Here is a 12,381-nt window from a genome sequence, read left to right on the forward strand (position 1 = left end):
TGTTTATGTTTTGCAACATTCCAATTTGCAATGGTCTTAGGCAATTAAACACAATTATTTTTAGCACACAAAGTCACTCAAATTGATTCAAACATGGGGGAATTGACATAGGAACAATCACTTAATTTTTATTAAGCCTAACTCAAGCCTTAATTTTCATATCTATCTCTTTGCAAAGGCTTAGTTAGGATATCAGCAATCTGATAATCAGTTTGACAAAACTCAAGTTTGATCAAACCTTTTTCAACATTTTCTCTTAAAAAGTGATGTCTAATATGTATATGCTTTACTCTAGAGTGATGCACTGGATCTTTAGATATATAGTAATAGCACTTGTATTGTCACAATAAATAGGAACACATTCAAAGTTTATTCCATAGTCACTAAGTTGTTGTTTTATCCAAAGCATTTGAGAGCAACATGCAGCAGCAGCTACATATTCTGCTTCAGCAGTGGATAAAGCAACTGTGTTTTGTTTCTTGGTACTCCAAGAAACTAAACTATGACCAAGGAATTGTGCCATACCTGAGGTGCTTTTCCTATTTACAAGATCTCCAGCATAATCTGCATCTGCATATCCTTTTAGTTCGAATGTATCACTTCTTGGATAGTAGAGTCCAAGATCATCTGTTCCTTTAAGATATCTAAGAATTCTCTTCACAGCAGTGAGGTGAGACTCCTTTGGATTTGCTTGAAATCTAGCACACAAACCAACACTGAAAGCTATGTCTGGACGACTAGCAGTTAGATACAAAAGTGAACCAATCATTCCTCTATATTTTGTTTGATCAACACTTGTTCCTATGGAGTCTTCATCTAATCTAGTTGAAGTTCCCATAGGAGTGTGATTTATCTTTGAATTTTCGAGGCCATATTTCTTTAATAGTTCCTTTATGTATTTTTGTTGGTGAACAATTATACCTTTTTCAGTTTGTTTGATTTGTAGTCCAAGAAAGAAATTTAACTCACCCATCATACTCATTTCAAATTCATTGCTCATGAGACTTGAGAATTCTTTGCACAATGTTTCATTAGTAGCTCCGAATATGATGTCATCAACATATATTTGAACAAGCAAAATATCAGTTCCTTTAGATTTTAGGAACAAGGTTTTATCAACCTTTCCTCTTTTAAAGTTGTTTTCTAAAAGGAACTTGGATAATCTCTCATACCATGATCTAGGTGCTTGTTTTAACCCATAAAGAGCTTTATCAAGCTTGTAGACATGATTTGGGAGATTATATTTTAAAACCAGGGGGTTGTTCAACATATACATCTTCGTTTAGATAGCCATTTAAAAATGCACACTTAACATCCATTTGATATAATTTGAATCCCATGTAAGCAGCAAATGCAATTAAGATTCTAATGGCTTCTAATCTAGCTACAGGAGCAAAGGTTTCTTCATAATCAATTCCTTCTTGTTGGTTATAACCTTTTACTACAAGTCTAGCTTTGTTTCTTACAATGGTTCCATATTCATCTAGTTTGTTTCTAAACACCCATTTTAAGCCAATTACTTTTTGTTGTTTAGATGAAGGAACTAGATGCCATACCTTGTTTCTTTCAAACTCATTTAATTCAGCTTGCATTGCATAATCCAATCAGAGTCAGTTAAGGCTTCTTCATGATTTCTTGGTTCCATCATTGATAGGAACGCATGAAATGCACAAAAGTTCCTTAACTGAGATCTAGTTTGCGTACCTTTGGATATGTCGCTGATTATGAGTTCCACAGGATGTGACTTTTGTAATCTCCAAGGTTTTGGTTGAAACTCTCTTATAGGAACATGTTGTTCCTCATGAGTTCCTTGATATGAGGAACTCTGCTCAGTTGTTCCTCTGTTAGCCTCGGTGGACTCAGTTCCTTCATTTGAGGAACAGGAGCATCTTCTCCTCCTTGAGGAACAGGAAATTCATTGTTTCATTATTTTCGAATTCCTCGTTCCTTTCCTCTTTCACTTCTTCTTCTTCTTGTGAATCTGTGTTCCTTGTACTAGGTTGTGCTAACCCTATCTCATAGTCATCAACCTGTATGCTTGGATTATGTTTGTCAGATTCATCAAAGATTACATGAATGCTTTCTTCAACACACATAGTTCTCTGTTATATACTCTATAAGCTTTACTATGTGAGGAGTATCCTAAAAATGTTGCTTCATCACTCCTTGCATCAAATTTTCCAAGATTATCTTTTCCATTATTATGCACATAACATTTGCATCCAAATGTTCTAAAATAGGTGATGTTTGGTTTCTTTCCAAAGTAAAGTTCATAAGGAGTTTTATTAATGATAGGTCTCATCATGGCACGATTAATTATGTGACAAGCAGTATTAACAGCTTCAGCCCAAAAGTTCCTTGGAAGTTCACTAGCAATTAACATGGTTCTAGACATTTCCTCCAAAGTTCTATTTTTCCTTTCTACAACACCATTTTGTTGTGGTGTTCTAGGGGCAGAAAAATTATGATCTAGGCCATTATCTCTGCTTAGGTCATCAAATTTATAATTTTCGAATTCCTTGCCATGATCTGATCTAATGTGCATTATTTTATGTCCACTTAGGTTTTGAACTCTTTTAGCAAAGACAAGGAACTCATCATAAGTTTCATCTTTACTAGAGAGAAAAATAACCCAAGTGTACCTAGAGTAGTCATCTACAATCACAAGTACATACCTCTTTCCACTTCTGCTTTGAATTCTCATGGGTCCACATAAGTCCATATGAATTAACTCTAATGGTTTAGTGGTACTTACAATCGTTTTAGATTTGAAAGAGGATCTTACTTTTTACCTCGTGCACATGCATCACAAACTTGATCAATATGAAATTTTATGGATGGTAATCCTAAAACAAGGTCTTTTGATCTAAGTTTCTCAAGTAATGAAAAGCTAGCATGTCCTAGACGCTTGTGCCATAGAAGTGAATCATCTTCAATAACACTAAGACAAGTTAAATTGATTTGAGGAACAAGGTCTAGATCCACAATGTATGTGTTCCCTTTCCTTGTTCCTTCCAAAATAACCTTCTTAGTTTTAATGTTGATGATTAAGCATTTTTCTTATCAAATTTTACAGTATTTCCTTTGTCACAGAATTGAGAAATGCTTAATAGATTATGTTTTAGACCTTCAACTAAAAATACATTTTCAATGGAGTGTAATGGTGACTTACCGACCTTACCCATAGCAACAATGTTACCTTTCTTATTATCACCAAATGTTACACTGCCACCTTCATAGGTTGTGAGTGAGAGAAACTTCGTTTTGTCTCCTGTCATGTGCTTGGAACAACCACTATCGAGATACCAAGTGTTGTTCCCCCTCACTCCAACCTGCAAAAATCAACTAGTTGTTAGTTGAAGGAACCCCATCTTTCGTGGGTTCCTGTTCTTGACTAGGATTTGTTTTGACAACCCATTTTTTCTTACTTATTGTCACATTTTTCCCAATCATCTCAGATTTTAGTTGACATTGATTTATGTAATGACCTACCTTGCCACAATACATACAGAACTTATCACTAGGTAGATCAACATATTTCTTTGTCTTGTTCCTTTTCTTGTAGTTTTCAAAACCAAGACCTTCCTTCCTTTTGGTCTGTGGTTTCTCAATCCACTTAGGAACTTTCATGATTTTGCCTCTGTTCCTTGCGACAACCAGTTCCTTTTTAAGATTACAGATCTGTTCCTTTAAAATATTTTTCTCTTTATTTATTTTTTCAATCTCAGATCTGTATCCTTTCAAAGGGGTTGATCTTATATCAAAGGAACTCAGAACAGGGACAAATTCCTTCAAGTGTGAAATCTCTAAATTAATTAGATAATTTTCATTTTTCAAACTCTCATAACATTCTTTGATTTTTAAGTTTTTATCAAACAAATCAAAAAATCTAGTTTCGACATCAGTTCTCATTTTCTTAAGCCATTCTATGTGTTCCTTGCAAACCTTTAAGGCTTGTTCCGTTTGTTCACGTTTTTCACGTTCATCTCTACATTCAAGAATTGCATCATAAAGAAGATCATATATTTCAGTCCTAGTTTTACCATCTATTTCTGACTCAAGTCCATGTTGACTTACCTCAATTTTTCTTCATCTTCTTTTTCGTCAGTGTTTGCCATGAGGCAAAGGTTTGCTGTTTCTTCAGTTGGTTGTTCCTCTTCTTCTTCCGTCTCTGAATCTCCCCAAGCAGCTATCATAGCTTTGCGCACATTTGCCTTAGAGAAAGGTGCTTTTGATTCTTTGTTCCTTTCAGCAAAGCGTTCCTTGTTCCTTTCTTTGGTTTTGTCTTTTCCCAAAGAGGACATTCCTTGATGAAGTGATCTGTACTTCCACATTTATGACAAGCAGCTTTGTTAGAAAATTTCTTAGTTTTACCTTTGAAGTTTCCATTCTTCATGTTCCTGTACATCTTTCGAAATTTTCGAACCATGAGGGCTGCTTCTTCTTCTTCAGAGTCCGAATCATCTTCATCATCTGCTTTGAGAGCAATTGATTTTGATTTGGAGCTTTCACCATATTCAGTATCAAGGTGAAGCTCATGAGTCATAAGTGACCCTGCCAGCTGTTCTAAGTTGAACTTAGTGAAGTCTTTTGTTTCTTGAAGAGCGTGACTTTAGCCATCCATCTGTCCTTAGGAAGACTCCTAAGAACCTTTCGAACCTGTTCCTCAGATGAAATAAACTTTCCAAGAGAAGCCAACTCATTTATAATGTTAGTAAAACGAGTAAACATGTCTCGGATGCTTTCTTTGGATTTCATGCAGAACAGTTCATATTGATTCATAAGTAAATCAATTTTCGATCTTTTAACTTCATTAGTTCCTTCGTGGGTTACTTCTAGTAAATCCCATATTTGCTTTGCGGATTTGCATCCCATGATCCTATTATGTTCATGGGGTCCAAGTCCACAATGCAATAATTTAATAGCCATGGCATTTACTTCCATTTTTTCAAAATCAGATTTGTCATAATCAGAGAGGGGTTTAAGAGTTACCTCATTTTTGTCATTTGTAGTTGTGACTTCGAAATCACCAACTTCAATGACTCTCCATACCTGATAGTTTTCAGCCTTGATGAATATCTCCATGCGGTTCTTCCAATAGTTGTAGTACTTCCCATTGAACATAGGAGGCCTTTGAGTGGAATAACCTTCTTCAAGTTTCTCGGTGGTATTCATTGTTCCTTGGATCTTTTTCTCAATAGGGTTTCCTATCTTACGTGAGTTCTAGCTCTGATACCAATTGTTATTTCCCTAGGAACACTACAAGAGGGGGGGTGAATTGTAGGTGTAGAAATAAACGTAACTTTTTGCGGAAATTAAAACTTAAACGAATAAACAAGCTAAAGGAACACAAGGGATTTTTACGAGGAAAAACTTCTTGGGCCCAACAAGAAGAAACAACCTCGACCACTAGGGATTTTAAACTCAACACTTTCACTAATTAGGCCAAACAACTCTGTTACAACCTAATTCTAACTCGAGCCACACCTTGAGTTCCTAAACTCAAGTTCCTGAACCACTGTTCCCTTAACAGCAGTTCCTCTCAACTTCACTCGAAGTTTTCTCACACATACAAGCTTCACTCAAAGCCTTTCTCTTACAGAACTTCACTCAAAGTTCCCTTACCCCAAAAACCAAAATACAATTGATCGAAATAAGCTTAGTGGAATTAGAGTAAGAAGGCAAAGAACAAATGGCTATTATGAGAGAATGAAGGCACTGACACTTAATAAGTTAAACTCACTTAATTACTTAGTCAGACACAATTTGGAACTTATCTAGACTTCTATATTTATAGTGTAATCATGAAGAACGTGGGATTAATGTTAGAGTACACGTTTTAATCCATTTACCCATGATGTTCCTTCCCCTAAGGAACACGTTTTACATCATGTCCCATGATCCCATGAACTATAAATGAACGTGGATAAAATGCAGCCATTACTCCTAATTAATAGGAGTTCCTTGAGCATTATCCGAAAATCAGTTTTTATAAACTCCTTTTATCTTTAAATCTGAATTTCTAATCTTTAAGAAAATAATATCTTTGAAATAAAATCTTTCTAACAACCGGATATTTATTTTCTTATTTTCCGAAAAATAAAATCTTTTCCAAAACAGATTTTCTTTTTAAAACTGATTTTATCATTTGAAATTAGAAATAACTAATTTCCTATAATCTAGGCATGACTTACTCCATTATCTTTTAACCGTTACACTAAGTACACGCCTAAGTCTAGTTCCTTATATTAGTTCAGTTCCTTTAACATATTTCTAAGTGCCACTTAGTTTGTTCCTTACAAGGAACAAACGTTCATTCTCAAATATTCTGCCACAGTTCCTTACCATTCTTTCTTTGTTCCTTTACATTGGAACTAGAAAATAAAACGCCTAGCTTCTATTATTCTTGATCCAATGCTTGCTCCAGTATCAACATAGAAACTTCTTTACTTAGCCTTTGAAATCCTCTCTTGACTTCTTCATTGACTTCGTATTCTCCCAGTTCCTTGCATTGATACCTTAAACACCATACACTTAAATAATTCATTAGTTCACTACTTAGTTTGTTCCTTTGTTTCTTTGTCATTATCAAAACTAGGGTTCAACAGTAGTGATACATTGTCTTAACCACGCAATCCATTTATCGTGAAACCCTAGCTTCTCAAATACTTAAAAAATATAATTCCCTTCTAGTCTATCATACGCTTTTTCCATATCTAATTTGATGACAAGTCATCCCTCCTTTCCTTTTTTTGTTTGAGAACGAATGAAAAACTTCATGAGCTATAAGAATGTTATCCAAAATTAGGCGTTCAGGAACAAAAGCGCCCTGAAGCGGGTGAATAATCTTCCCCAAAACCTCCTTCAATCTGTTAGCCGTAATCTTAGAAATTATCTTATAAATAGTAGAGCACAGGCTAATAGGCATAAAATGATTAGGTTGAGATGGATTATTAATCTTGGGAATAAGGGTTATAAACGTATGATTAATTTCCTTCAAAATATTTCCTTAATAGAAAAAAGCTCTAATCGCTCTGGACAAAGATTTACCAACCAAAGTCCAATACTTTTGAAAAAAGAAAGGAGGAAACCCATCTATCCCTGGAGCTTTATCCGGGGCTAAATCAAAGGTAGCCACCTTTAATTCCTCAAAAGAGACATCTTTACAAAGGAATTCTTTATCTTCCTTCGAAAATGATCTTTTCTAAGAGCTCAAAATCCTTGTGATTATAGTCCCTATTATACTGAAAACGCTGTTGAAAAGCCTTAGTAATACATTCCACAATTTTGATAGGGTGCGTTATAATATTCCTTTGATCATCCTTAATTGAGTTAATCAAATTACGATTCCTTCTAATTGTAGCACACGCATGATAGTAACTAGTATTTGCATCGCTAACTGATAAGTGGTTAGATTTAACTTTAATTTTCCAATGCATATCTTGAAATAGAAGCAACTTATTTTGCTTAATTAGTAATTTAGATTGCATTCCTATAAGATTTTGGGTCTCCCCTTCTTGAAGCAGCCGATTTTGGATTATTTTAAGTTTTCCCTCTACTACTCTAAGTTGCCGAAATATGTTCCCAAACCTAGTTTAAGCCCACCCTTTAGCGTTGCTTTTTAATAACTTACATTTTCGAGTAAAACAATACATATAGGATCCTTGAAACTGGGTGCACCAAGTCTTCTTAACTAGGCAATCAAAATCTCGTCTTGTAGTCCATAATTTATCAAAACGAAAAGGTGGGGCTTTCCTTCCTTGGCTAAGATTTATAGATAGAGAAATAGGACAATGGTCTAATGAAGAAAAATTATGATGTTGAATTTTCGAAGAGGGAAATAAATTTAGCCAATTAAGACTTACTACCCCCTCATCTAGACATTCATAGATATTATTGTGCCCTTGTGGCTTTTTCGCCAGTAAAAGAATTTCCTTCAAAAGGTAATTCTAAACAATCAACGGACTCGAAAAGGCGATTCATTGTAAGAAGCCTGGAGAATGAGAATCGAGCTCCCCCTTGCTTATCATGGCTTGAGCTTAATTCATTAAAATCCCCCATAATTAAAAAAGGCATAGAGATTGAGCTTAGTTACAAAATCAGTTCATCCCAAAACTCTTGTTTAGCAGCAAAGTTGGGGGGGGGGGGGTAAATAAAGATAATAGTAAAAGAGCAATTCATAGATGGATCATCAATAGAACATGCAATAAATCTACTAGATTTAAAAATCACTTTCAAAATCAAAAGGATTTGAAGGATTATCCTTCCAAAAGCACCAAATTCCACCTGCCATTCCAATAGTTGGAATATAATCACAAAAGGTGAAACCACACTGCCTTACACTCCCTTCAAAGGGAGCGGATTGCACTTTGGTTTCACATAAAACCATAATATCCACATTATTACATTTACAAAAATCCTTAGTTTCTTCATTGGAAAGAAACCTCTTGCAACCCCGAATGTTCCAAAAACCAACATTCATTTACAAAAAATTAACAGGTGGAAGGTAGGCAGAATTACACCCTACCCCTCTTCAGGCTTGAGGAGGCTGAATCATCCTCCTTGCACTCCTTTCTCCTTTTAGCTGAGCTGGAAGAAGATAGTTGCTTCCCAGAACTAGCCTCTTCAACCTCCATATCCTTAATCTGCTTGATCATGGATGCCTCAAAATTAATAGAGTGAAAAGAATTTTCAGGCTGAGATAAATAACCATCGACCATAGCTTCATCATCCTCCTGAACATCTTCCATAATGAATGTGTCTTCTTCCACACTAGAGAACGTGTCATCAATAGCAATAAGATCATCCTCATCAAGGAGGAGATTTTCCACATTATCAGAATAGTGCACAGTAAACATATCAGCAGGATACACAACTCGCAATGGAACAGGAGAAATAAGATCATGATTAGCAAGATGAACAGGGAGAGGTAATAGCCCAGATTCAGAATCAGCGACCACACAATTCTCCACCGCCCCAGCCTTGACACAATGGTCAGCCACAGGAGCAGGTGGGGGAGTAACAACCTCACAAAACAGCTCATCATTAGAGGATTCACTCTCTATATCATCGCAAACCACAACATTTTTTCCTTTTTCAGAAGCCTTTGACAAACTAAGGCCAGCAATAGAACTATCACCAGGTTGAACATCATCATTAATCACAATTCCTTTTTGAGCCAGATTTTTTTTTAAACCAGAAAATACCTTAGCAGGAAATTTTTTCCTGTTAAAAGACTGAAATGCACCAGGTGGCGGCAGTTAAAGAACTTTGAGGGGTATGCTTAGGCTTTACCTCAACTACATAAGCTTGCTCTTTTATTTATAACAGTTATTACAACTTATTATAAATCAATCCTCACTCAGTTCCTCTAGGAACCAGTTCCCAGTCACCTTGTTCCCCCTGAACACGTGACTTTCCTCAGTTGACTTCACTAGAACTCTTCTCTTTCTCACTCTTGATTATAAGATTTTGTTCTCTAAATCTCACACACACAACACTCGAAAGTATTACAAGAATAATTGCTTTGAAGAGTATTCAAACCGAAATAAACTTCCTTACAAAATGAGACAATAAATCTGGAAAGTTGTTAGTTTATTTTGGTTCCTAGTTGAGCTATATATAAAAGACCACAGTAGCTTCTATTTTTGCTCCAGTAATCAGACATGGGTGTTACAAGCAACCCATGATCTAACCGTTGATGGAGCCATAATATCCACGATCTTCTCCCACTAAATTCACGCACAATTCCACGTATAATCAACCACCTTTCCATGTTCAGCATAAGTAGTTGTTGAGGCTGAATATTTGGGAGTTAGTTAGATCTTCTTAGATTCTAGGAGCTGACTATTTAGTTTGTTTCTAGTCTCCTTAGAACTTAGGAACAACAGCCTGATGTGTGTTTCCTCCATTATAGCTTGGTTTGTTATTGCTTGTTTTCAACAGATTAATTGTTTCAACCAATAGGATAATAACAAACGCATACTCCAACAAATATCATGGAATTTATTTTTATTCAAAATAATAATTCATGTTATTAGATTAATTCTAAGCATAACATTTTGAGCATATGAACTAATTTATTTAAATAACTTGACTATGTTAAACTCATAACCATTTCTCCACAAGTTATAATTAAATAAATTATTCTCAAGATAATATGAAAATAAATTCTAAGGTACACAATTAATTTCCCAAACGTAATAAAATTATTTGACATCATTAAAACCGTGAATACAACATACAAAATTATAAGAATTGATCGAATTGGACTTTAGTGCTTAATAAACCTCCATCTGGCTGGTGGTGTTTAGGTGGCGGCGGCGGTATAGATTACAGCAAGACGAGAGAGGCATTGAAGGAGGGAGGAAAGAGAAATTGAGGGATTAAGTTTTTTTATCAAAAATAAAAATAAGGAAAAAAATCAATTAAAATGTGACATGTGTCACCTTAACTTGTTAAATAGGTTACCAACCGATCAATATGCAAGGTGAAAAGATACCCCTACAAGTTTATTTATTTTTAGTTAAACAAAAGACTAACATATATTCAATAGAGAGCTCAAAGGTTGACTTATTCTTGACAATTTTTTCATATTTATTTCCAGTGCAAATTTCTAAATAAGCCGATACGTTATCACACAGCAATAATGTGTCGCTAATTTACTAAGTTTATTATTAAAAAGATATTTTGAAAGATAAAGAATTGTCGGGGTATTACATATATACATTAACCTAGATATTGTAAAACAATCTAATATATATACAAGTTGACCATAAAAAAATATTAACGCACAAGCATGCATTGCATGAGCTCAAATCTAGTATAAAATATATAAAGCATATTCAAAATCCAGCGCACAAGATTGCGACACTTGGTGTTTTTATTAGACGTCATTTATCACGCTTATTAACTGTTATGCCATGATCTCGAGTGTAGTTGGAGGCATGTTTTTATTCCTAGGTGAGAACCATAACCTAAAATGGGAATATAGAGTTGTAGGCATATTTTTATTTTCTAGGTGAAATGAGCGCGTATTTGACTATCTTAATGCAAAGGTTTTTGTTCTGAAAATTGCTTTGAACAACAGAAGTCGCCAACAACTCTTTAAGTGAAAACTCATAAACCTAATTGGATATTGGGAAATCATAGGCACAACTTAGAGACTCATCCAATACAGATTTCCGCATCATGACTCTATTAACATGATTCATGTTTGATCAGGAATTAAATTCGCAAATTGTCTAAATTATCTGAATTTAGCATTGGAACATTTATTTATGGTCTTGTAATTAGGAGAAATAAGCATGTGTGGTGATGAAAGCATTAAAGCATATAACATGCATATAAATATATATGTAGAAATATAAAAAAAGATCGATTAGAGTTTACAGAAGAATGTATCATGAAGAATTAATTCCTTTAAGGATCTACATCATGACAAATAGATTGTTAATAAAAATAAGGAATTGATTATAATTGACCCTCATATCTTTGTCTCTTAGGTGTTATGTAACAATCAGCAAGAGAAGTAGTCTTTAAGCTTGAAATTCGAATTTGGTTTGAATGTAAGTTTATGAAAGTATTGGAATATAAGTTTGAAATTGTGTTTGAGTTCTTTTGTTGTAAATAAGTGTCGTAGGAAAGTAGTATGAAAAGTCTGTATGAAAGTTTGTAAAATTTTCGTTGAAAACAACGCTTATAGGAGAAAAATGTCCCAAAATCACGCATAGAGGAGCAATGCAGTAGGGCTTACATGCATGGAGATGCAAACTAGATCTAGAATATCAATTGGGATTTTATAGTACTAAAACTTAACTACGGCTTACATACAAATGCAAACTATACCTTAGATATAAATTGGGCCTAAATTGACCTAAGTTTTATATTGGATTAAGATCAGACATATAGGTTTTTTTTAGACTAGAGATGCACATTGGCTTGACTTTGAAAGTGGACTATGTTTGGACTTAGATAGAAATGGACTGAAATTGGACTTAGATTGGGCCTCAAATTGATTCTGACGCACATGGGCCTAAAATGAATGCTAGGACTCAAACTTAGATGGGCCTAAGATGAATGCGCATGGATTGAGATTGCGTTCATTGGATTGGATTAGAGGTATTCAGATTGGGCTTAGAATTTTCGAAATTTGTTTTCGAAATAGACCCCTTGTTTTTATCTTTTTTTAGAAAAAGATAATGAATTAATTTTGAAAAGTGGTATGATAATGATTAACAAATGTTTTCGAAAAAGATAGAATGAAAGAGGGTGTAGGATGTAGATTTTGAAAAAGATATGTTTTTGAAGGAGATGGAATATGATAGGGTAGGATTGATAGCAAAGATTTGTTAGATATGGGATGAGATGTAACGAGGTAGA

Source organism: Beta vulgaris, chromosome 9 (assembly GCF_026745355.1).
Source record: "Beta vulgaris subsp. vulgaris cultivar EL10 chromosome 9, EL10.2, whole genome shotgun sequence".
In the NCBI taxonomy this organism is placed as follows: Eukaryota; Viridiplantae; Streptophyta; class Magnoliopsida; order Caryophyllales; family Amaranthaceae; genus Beta; species Beta vulgaris.